The sequence below is a fragment of the Oncorhynchus mykiss genome, chromosome 15 (genome assembly GCF_013265735.2).
Source record: "Oncorhynchus mykiss isolate Arlee chromosome 15, USDA_OmykA_1.1, whole genome shotgun sequence".
NCBI lineage: Eukaryota > Metazoa > Chordata > Actinopteri > Salmoniformes > Salmonidae > Oncorhynchus > Oncorhynchus mykiss.
Window position 1 is genome coordinate 57556357 of NC_048579.1, and position 11307 is coordinate 57567663.

Here is an 11307-nt window from a genome sequence, read left to right on the forward strand (position 1 = left end):
AATGATTACATTAGCAAGATGAAGGCTACTTTCCCCTCTCTTTGCTTATTACCATGTGAGATACAACAGGTGTAAAACAGTACAGTGAAATTCTCACCTTGAGAGCTCTTTCCAACAATACAATGACAATAACATAGATAACAGAAAATAGAATAAAAAATGTAAGTAATAATAAAAACCAAACAAGAACTACTATTAGAATTTAAGAAACTCCCGTCTCGTTGTTTATTACCATGTGAAATACACATCATGACACTTCATGGCCCCTTGCAATGTATCGAGCCTTCCCGTAGGCAGAGTGTGAAAGAGCAGTTTCCTGTAAATTCACTTTTCTGTTGTTTCTCCTCGTCTTATCATTCAATCTCCCATGTTATTAGGTGTGACTGTGGACATAGTATAAGTGTACTTTGGCCAGAGTCTGATACCAGTTGGTTACATTTCCATAAATTGCAGTTCACTCCGTGAGATCCTTCAGGCAAAACAACCTGAATAATGCATGCTTCTAATAAGTCCTGATTGCTTGCAGCATAACTGACTCTATTTCCTCCCCCTTTTTGTCCAATTACAACAAAAAAAACTCTCCTCAATTTCGTCTGAAAATTGCACGTCCTCTGGCTATCCCAAACGGGCTCAATCTGTCCTTTTCCCCCAAAGTACCTCTTGTTTGGACAGACATTGTATTCGTTTTTCCACTCCAACTCACAATGAAGGTCATTTAGTTAAGGCATGTGTATTGTTGTCTTTAAGCAGTCTCTTGACTGCTTTATTGCATCAATAATTGAAACAGCAAGGTGTGAGACTTGTCCTTCGGCCCAGTTGCCCCAATTATCTTTGTCATTTGTATTCAAAATGGGTCACCTGGTCAATTGAAAATGAGATTGGGCCTCTAGAATCAGAATACAAGCAAACTGGGGCACATGAGAATCAATTCTCATTGACGCCAGTACAGCCAGAGAGCAACTTCATTATTTTATTCTGTGCTAAAACTTCAGCAACAAATTAGGAGCTATCTTATTGGACTGTCCTGTTAATTATCTTTATAAGTATAGCTCTCTGTGCTACAAATTCAGAATTATGTCTGAGGCACATTCGAGGTGTGGGTTTGCTATTATGTAAGGTGCTTATATTCTGAATGGTTTGCAGTCAAATTGCACAAAATAAATGCTGCAATTTAAGTGAGTATCTTTTTGTAAGGTATTAAGGTATGCACCTTAAATAAGGTAGGATATACATCTAAAACACCAAAATGGTGTGTTGGCAATTTGGAATGTGAGAAGACAGTATTGGTATACCAATCATACCAGTCAATCCAATGCATAGTCCAATTTTCCATTAAAAACAATTGATCAATGATAATTATTGTATTGTACTAGAACTAGGTAGAATTATTCTCCCCTTTAACATATAATTAGAGACTCAACTAGGTTTCAATCATCTGTAAAAGTTTATTTGAGATCAGTATTGAACAATTATGAAATAACCTGAAAAAAACGGTCCTTTGTCTTTCGTAGCCTAGAACCATTAGTTGTTTTTCATCAATCTGTTAAAGCCAATGCTCAAATAAGGACAGCAAAAGTACTGTTGTTCTGTGTCTATGTGTTATCTGTTATTTTACCAGCAGCAAAAACAGTCTTCCACACTTCATTCCAATACATTAAATTGGACTAAATCCACAGACAACCGCACATTTTCTAGAACATCTGACTTAGTAATAGCACCCTGGAACAATCACAGTGTGGGAATGCATGGGGAGTTTGGGGGTGGAAAGGCATGCCTATGCATCTGCATGACCGCCGTGATTGATTAGGTCCCTGGGGACCCCTGCTGGATTAGGGGAACGAGGGGGGAGGGAGCGTGTAGGCCAGCCAGGCCTGGATGGTGGGTGAAATGCCCTAAAGGCCCTAGGAAGTCCAATCCCTGATCAGTTGATTGCTTCCTCATGCTTCACCAGTCTGCAGTGGTCTCACTCTCAGACTGAGAGCAGGGAGAAGAGAGCAACAACAGCAGTTGTTTAACCAACCAACCCACACTCTTTAACATATAAACTACTGGGTGAACACAAGCCAAATCATGTCTTTGCATGTCTCCACAAACCTTTATGAAAATCACCTGCCAGTGATAGAGAGAAAGCACATTACAAAGACAGAACTTTGTTTGTAATCTGACTGTGTGTAATGCGAGTGACATTTATTGTGACATATTCACAAGCAAACATTCGAGACACATTCAACAAAGACACACATTTTCCTGCTGTCTGGAGAAGCACTGAAGCAGACCCTCGTTCAGCTAAAACATATGCCATCTAAAGCATTCCCTGCTTGGTGAAATCATATTTTCTCTTCTTGGCTGCCGAGTTGTTTGGCGCCTAGATGATGGATGCTTCGCTGGTCACGGAACATCCACCGCACCCCACACAGAGGATAGCTTTAGGTACTTTTCTCTTACATGAGAACTACAAGTCCATCAAGTGTGGTTTAATAAGACTAGTGTCTGGAATGTAAGAAAATAAAGGCGTTGAAGACCTGGTGAAGTCCTCAGAAGCACGTACAGAGGTTGGCAGTTGACTGCTTTCACCCGATAACTCTCTCCAAGTGGCTAGGTGCCAGTCATTATACTCAGAATAGTAACAGAATTAAAACATGTCTACCCAGCATGCCTAGCTCCAGGTATCAATGTTGGCCAGTAAAAACATTGAGGAGGGTTGACGGGTGTGTGTGTTTGTGTGTGTGCATGGGAGGGAGGGGTCTCTCTACAGGCAACAGAAGGCAGACACTGTTTATTCACGTTTCTTTACCCAGAGTCAGAATGAGGTACTGTGTCTGTATAAACCTGCAGTCTACTCCATCTAAAATGTCAGACACAGTTGCACTTGATAAAAGTTGCATTTGGGTTGGGGGAGAACATGGAAAATAGTTGATACCATCCAATTGAAATATAATAAACCACAGTTAAAACAGTCATGGGAAAATAAAACAGTTTAGTAACAGTTTCACCTCTTAATGTGACTGAGTGACTAAAATGTCACTGCATATGTTTGTGTCACATTGAAAATGGATCTTTAGCAAGTGAGATTCTAACTGAAAACTGATGCATCATGCTTTTGAGAGTGAAACCAGGCATTGGAATGTGGAGCATCTAGACACACATCTTGACACATACCAGGTTTATGAGACCTCGTCTCACCTCAAAAGTCTTGACTACCAAAACACACAAACAACATCACTTTTCCCAGACTCCTCGGCTCATCGACTCGCTACCACAGGAAAGTGTCAGAACAGAGTGGCCGCTGTCAAGGTTACACACACAAGCCTCCTATCCCCATGACTGTGTGGGGTTTCTGTTGATGGGTGGCTGAGTGGGTGCAAAAGTGGTCTGTGTTCGGGTCTGAGTTGTGTGGCCTTCGCCAATTACAGGTCGGAGACCCCTAAACAAAATAAACGTTGTGCTGACTGGGACGTGGCATAAAGAGGGCAGTGTGCAGATGCATATTTCATGGTCAGGGATACATGCCGCTTATAATTAATGAGATGACAGCCGTGGGCATTGAGTGTGGTCGCCAGTCGATCACCCAGCAATTTGTCAACAAGCCCTCACTCACCCTATAACACATAAAGCCATAGTACCACTTTCTCTGCATGCATAGAGGGGATCCACGTTTTTAGAGGACAGAATTCCCACAACCTTCTCCCTGTCCGATTTGGGACTCTAAAAAGAAGTGTACTACTGTTCAATTGTGGGTCCTAGTAGGCTAATGTCTGTACATTGAAAGAACGCTAGTGGAACATTGTATTCGTGTTTTATGGTTCATTGCTAAAAGTCTACAGCCTCGTGTCACTATTGATCATAGATATGTAATTATCTAGTTGTCCTCTAAAGCAGTATTTCAGTCATTTATAACAACTAAAACAGGTGATATTACAGCAGTGAGTAAACACAAGTCATGTTGTTTGATATGGGGGACAGCTGTACTAAAAGTAGATTTTGTCCAAATGTAGTCACTACTACACTGGGATTGCAGGGTATAAGGCAATCACAGACACTGGGTGCAAGTACACATTATGACTACAGTATTGCTGGTGAAAGACTGTCCTAATTCCTGCCTCAATCAATACCTCACACTGTGGGAGACAAAATCTAATGACATTTCAACAGCTCACAATATGATGGTCATGACACTCAATGCCTGTGGCAATGTCCAAACTAACCCATTGTAATCACTCTTACTTGTGTGTGTATGTGTGTGTGTGTGTGCGTGTGTGTGCACGTGTGAGAGTTGTGTAAGGGAATTCTGCCCCATGTACACACAAGTGACCCCAGGAAACTTTGATCAGAGGTTAGTTTAATAATGATTGCAACCCGGAGTATACACTTACAGTAATTTGCGAGTAACACACTCAGTACAAAATATAGTGTTTTCCCTTTGTATCCCTACTGAGGATCACCCCACCCAGGGTGATGTCCTTTAACTTTAATACCAAATATGCTCATAATTAATAGTTGCTAATACAAAGATGTCTCTGCTAGGAGGAGTTCAGCTTATTGTTATTTGCAGTTAGTTTCCCAATCCTTCTTCCTCCTATTGCTATCATGTGCTCGCAGAAGTAAGACTGGAACATAGTATCAACAGAAACTGAAAGTATAGTTTCAACACACATACATCTGACTTTTGTACAGTTGACCTCTTCATGCACTTACAAAGTCTCTACCACTGATTCTTAATCTCAAGCTAAAGCAAAACATGAATCATTGTACTTTTGTAACTACAGGTGTTCCTATAATGTACAGATATGGGGTTCTGGGGTTCATTTTAATTGCTCAAAAAGGTAACGAGAAGAACCGTGGAGACATGAGTTCCCCAGATGCTGAGTTTTCCCTCTTGAAAAACTGCTGAGCTGAAAAAAGAGCCAGAGGACCCTGACTGAACCTCTGCCAACGATGTTAACACTGAACGTCTGAATGGAATCCAGCATTATTAAAAGATGACTAGTGACATCATCTGATGGAAAACGATGACACATCGCCGATGCCTTCTCAGATAGATGGGAAGAGCAGAGCTAGCTTTACAGTGGAGCTCGGCATCTGCACCATTCATCACAAAACCATCTGTGTGTGAGTACCTCACTATGACAGACAGAGCTGTGTGACGTTGTCAGGCAGGATGTGGCTGTGTCTCGTATCTCATTTGAATGTCCCCATAAGGCTTGTCTGTCCCCACAAGTCCGTGTGAAATGTCCCACAGAGGTCATCTGTCCTGTTTACTGCCACATATGAGAGTACTGTTTTTTATAGTCCCATGTAGACTAAGGTTGTAGACCTCTCCATGCTCTGGCAGCCCTACCTCTTATAACCACTGAACCCAGTAATAGGGATGGTCTCAAATAACCTATAATTACTCCAATAAAACATACCAAATGATATAACATTTTTGACGGTCATGACTTTTATTTCTTATAAATCCAGACCAGAGGCAGCAAACTTCCATGTTGACAAGTCAAACAAGAACATTGATAGCCTAGATGGATGAAGACCCCCTAGGAGTGTCTGCTTTTGTTTGCAGATGATCTTAAATTACATTCCCTTGGTGTTGTTTATCTCCAAGTTAATAATTGTTTCACTCTCCCACTCACCAGCACAATGCAGTGGGTCATAGAATCACAATGATTTTAATACAGACTCAGGTCCCTGACAGGTCATCCATCTTATAATGATGGGTAAGGCATTATTTTCAGTCCCAGGAAATGAGCCTGTTTTTCTGACAAATAGCTTCTGGGACACTCAGTGGCTGGAGACTATACATGTATCATGTTTCAGACTAATGCTTTGAGTGTGTAGACATGTATCCATCACCATGACAACCTGACAGATATGAAGTGAATAGGTCCAACCCTTTTTTTGTTTGTTGGTCAAATAAAGATAGAACAACAGCTACAGCAATTATGAGCATTTTACAATATTTAGGGGCATACCCATTAACCAGAAAACGGTGGTGGTTTGTTGGTCGCGGCTGCACTTGGCCAAACAATGAGGCGTCAGTCAAGACAGACAAGATCTCTCTCCTGCTGGGCCATTCGGACATGAGGAACCCTCCCCTACCAGGAGAAATCAGTAGTGGAGTCAAACTCAATGATAAAGAAACACTAGCTGTTCCAACAGCACAGATTAACCCCCACAGGAGATCTGAGCCACACATGGAAGAAAAAAGGGGGTTGATTTGAATTGCAAATAGACAGCTAGTATTTTTGTGTTTACAAATAAATAAAATCAATAAAAATGCAGCCTTAACAGCTCAGGATAGACTCAAGAAACTACACACCAGCCCCCATTCATGTTACTTTTTTTGTTTAAGCAAAACACCTATAATTATCTATTTTATTGTTCATGTATTTAAGTGAATGCTTTTAACATTAACAGTATGACAAGAAAAAAACAATCTAAAATTAACCGAAAATAAATAATTTGGTGAAGGGTAGTAAGATCTTGACATCCATAAATAAATGCAACAGAGCAACAAACAAATAAACTTTGATAGTTAGACCATTTAATAGGTATTTGATTAAAACCTGCATTACTATTGTAAGCTGGTAGCCCATAGCTATAAGTAAACACTGTCTCCCACCTCCAGCTTCACTACTGCTGTGGTTACTGGTGCTGTACCAGGTAGACGCAGGTAGCCTCTCTTCATCATAGACACGACAGATGGTTAACTTCCTTGGTTGTACATGGTGTAACGCTGCGTTTCCCAAACTTGGTCCTGGGGACACGAAGGGGTGCACGTTTAGATTTTTGCCCTAGCTCTACACAGCTGATTCAAATAATCAAAGCTTGATGATGAGTTAATTATTTGAATCAACTGTGTAGTGCTAGGGGAAAAAACAAAACATACACCCCTTGCGGTCCCCAGGACGGAGTTTGGGAAACGCTGGTGTAACGGAAAAATATAGCCCTTTCACCATGGCTGTGAAGACGCCTTTAGCAGAGTTGTAGCCACTGCCAACGTTGGAGAATACTCACTTCTACTGTAAATGGATGTCAGTGGAGATCGGTCCAAAGGCCCAGACCAGACACTTTAAACCCTCCTACAAAGTCTTCAGTTCTTCCTCTTGAGCTTTGTTCACACTCCTCATCTCCTCCACAGCTCTGAGTTTCTGGTCCGTGGTTCCCAGTTTCTCCTTCAGCACAGCCAGCTCTCTGATCAAAGAGCAGGGGTCAGGCTGGCAGACAGGTAAACTGGTTCCAGGCCTCTGGTGAGGCAAACAGAAAGCATTAGTAGGACCAAAACTTCCTTCAATCTTACAATGGGTGGCAGGTAGCCTAGCGGTTAGCGTGTGGGCCAGTGTCGATCAAATCCAATCCAAATCAAATTTTATTGGCCACATACACATGGTTAGCAGATGTTAATGCGAGTGTAGCGAAATGCTTGTGCTTCTAGTTCCGACCATGCAGTAATATCTAACAAGTAATCTAACAATTTCACAAGAACTACCTTTTACACACAAGTGTAAAGGAATTAATAAGTACACAGAAATATATGGATGAGCGATGGCCGAACGGCATAGGCAAGATGCAGTAGATGGTATAGAGTACAGTATATACAGTGCCTTGCGAAAGTATTCGGCCCCCTTGAACTTTGCGACCTTTTGCCACATTTCAGGCTTCAAACATAAAGATATAAAACTGTATTTTTTTGTGAAGAATCAACAACAAGTGGGACACAATCATGAAGTGGAACGACATTTATTGGATATTTCAAACCTTTTTAACAAATCAAAAACTGAAAAATTGGGCGTGCAAAATTATTCAGCCCCCTTAAGTTAATACTTTGTAGCGCCACCTTTTGCTGCGATTACAGCTGTAAGTCGCTTGGGGTATGTCTCTATCAGTTTTGCACATCGAGAGACTGACATTTTTTCCCATTCCTCCTTGCAAAACAGCTCGAGCTCAGTGAGGTTGGATGGAGAGCATTTGTGAACAGCAGTTTTCAGTTCTTTCCACAGATTCTCGATTGGATTCAGGTCTGGACTTTGACTTGGCCATTCTAACACCTGGATATGTTTATTTTTGAACCATTCCATTGTAGATTTTGCTTTATGTTTTGGATCATTGTCTTGTTGGAAGACAAATCTCCGTCCCAGTCTCAGGTCTTTTGCAGACTCCATCAGGTTTTCTTCCAGAATGGTCCTGTATTTGGCTCCATCCATCTTCCCATCAATTTTAACCATCTTCCTCTTCCCTGCTGAAGAAAAGCAGGCCCAAACCATGATGCTGCCACCACCATGTTTGACAGTGGGGATGGTGTGTTCAGCTGTGTTGCTTTTACGCCAAACATAACGTTTTGCATTGTTGCCAAAAAGTTCAATTTTGGTTTCATCTGACCAGAGCACCTTCTTCCACATGTTTGGTGTGTCTCCCAGGTGGCTTGTGGCAAACTTTAAACGACACTTTTTATGGATATCTTTAAGAAATGGCTTTCTTCTTGCCACTCTTCCACAAAGGCCAGATTTGTGCAATATACGATTGTTGTCCTATGGACAGAGTCTCCCACCTCAGCTGTAGATCTCTGCAGTTCATCCTGAGTGATCATGGGCCTCTTGGCTGCATCTCTGATCAGTCTTCTCCTTGTATGAGCTGAAAGTTTAGAGGGACGGCCAGGTCTTGGTAGATTTGCAGTGGTCTGATACTCCTTCCATTTCAATATTATCGCTTGCACAGTGCTCCTTGGGATGTTTAAAGCTTGGGAAATCTTTTTGTATCCAAATCCGGCTTTAAACTTCTTCACAACAGTATCTCGGACCTGCCTGGTGTGTTCCTTGTTCTTCATGATGCTCTCTGCGCTTTTAACGAACCTCTGAGACTATCACAGTGCAGGTGCATTGATACGGAGACTTGATGACACACAGGTGGATTGTATTTATCATCATTAGTCATTTAGGTCAACATTGGATCATTCAGAGATCCTCACTGAACTTCTGGAGAGAGTTTGCTGCACTGAAAGAAAAGGGGCTGAATAATTTTGCACGCCCAATTTTTCAGTTTTTGATTTGTTAAAAAAGTTTGAAATATCCAATAAATGTCGTTCCACTTCATGATTGTGTCCTACTAGTTGTTGATTCTTCACAAAAAAATACAGTTTTATATCTTTATGTTTGAAGCCTGAAATGTGGCAAAAGGTCGCAAAGTTCAAGGGGGCCGAATACTTTCGCAAGGCACTGTACATATGAGATGAGTAATGTAGGGTATGTAAACATTATATAAAGTGGCATTGTTTAAAGTGACTAGTGATACATTTATTACATTCAATTTGTAATTATTAAGGTGGCTAGAGATTTGAGTCAGTATGTTGGCAGCAGCCACTGCGACCCTACTTTGTCTCTATACTGACGCTTAGCTTATTTGATTGACTTGCAGAGGTTTGTATTCGGTCATGTTTCCTGTCGCCTTGCACTGATTAAAAGCAGTGGTTCGCGCTTTCAGTTTTGCGCAAATGCTGCCATCAATCCACGGTTTCTGGTTGGGGAAGGTTTTAATAGTCGCCGTGGGTACAACATCACTGATGCACTTGCTAATAAACTCGCTCACTGAATCAGCGTATACATCAATGTTGTTGTTCGACGCTATCCGGAACATATCCCAGTCCATGTGATCGAAGCAATCTTGAAGCATGGAATCAGATTGGTCGGACCAGCATTGAACAGACCTGAGCACGGGCGTTTCCTGTTTTAGTTTCTGTCTATAGGCTGGGAGCAACAAAATGGAGTCGGAGTCAGATTTGCCGAAAGGAGGGCGAGGGAGGGCCACTTTAATAATGGAATTGATGGAAATTGGTGTAAAAATGTATCACTAGCCACTTTAAACAATGCCACTTAATATAATGTTTACATACCCTACATTACTCATCTCATATGTATATGTATATACTGTACTCATTTAAACTGCTGCATCTACTGCATCTTGCCATCTTTATGTAATACATGTATCACTAGCCACTTTAAACTATGCCACTTTATGTTTATATACCCTACATTACTCATCTCATATGTATATACTGTACTCTATACCATCTACTGAATCTTGCCTATGCTGTTCTGTACCATCACTCATTCATATATCTTTATGTACATATTCTTTATCCCTTTACACTTATGTGTATAAGGTAGTAGTTGTGGAATTGTTAGGTTAGATTGCTCGTTGGTTATTACTGCATTGTCGGAACTAGAAGCACAAGCATTTTGCTACACTTGCATTAACATCTGCTAACCATGTGTATGTGACAAATAAAATTTGATTTGACTTGTATGCGTCGCGGAAGTTAGAGTAACAATGATCCAGAATTTTGCCAGCCCGGGTCGCGCATTTGATATGCTGATACTGCCATGCCCTGGCCATAGAGAGGCTTTTATTCTCTATTTTGGTTAGGCCAGGGTGTGATTAGGGTGGGCATTCTATGTTCATTTTTCTATGTTTTGTATTTCTTTGTTGTTTGGCCGGGTATGGTTCTCAATCAGAGGCAGCTGTCTATTGTTGTCTCTAATTGAGAACCATACTTAGGTAGCTTTTTCCCCACATGGGTTTTGTGGGTAGTTAATTTCTGTTTAGTGTTTGTTTCACCTTTCAGAACTGTTTCGGATATTCCTTTTGTTATTTTTGTATTTAGTGTTCAGTTTCAAATAAATAATATGAACACGTACCACGCTGCACCTTGGTCCTCACCTCCTTCCACCAACAGTCGTTAGATACAAGTTAGAGAGCCTTGTTTTCAGATTAGCCTTGTTAAAATCCCCAGCTACAATAAATGCAGCTTCAGGATATGTGGTTTCCAGTTTACATAGAGTCCAGTGAAGTTCTTTCAGGGCCGTCGAGGTGTCTGGATATGCACGACTGTGGTTATAATCAAAGTGAATTCTCTTGGTAGATAATGCGGTCGACATTTGATTGTAAGGAATTCTAGGTCAGGTGAACAAAAGGACTGTATGTTGTTATGATCACACCACGACTCATTAATCATAAGGCATACACCCCCGCCCTTCTTCTTACCAGAGAGATGTTTTTTTCTGTCGGCGCGATGCGTGAAGAAACCAGGTGGCTGTACGGACTCTGATAACGTATCCCGAGCAAGCCATGTTTCTGTGAAACAGAGAATGATCTGCCCTTGAGCAAGGCACTTAATAACCCTTTAATGTCTTCAAGGATTCTGTGCAGTCCATTATGTTTATCTCTCTCTTATATAGGGATGTGAATGGAGGAAGCTATAATAGGAACAAATGGGAATTGTTATTGATTGGAAAATAGGTCAGTCCTTGCTTGGTTGTG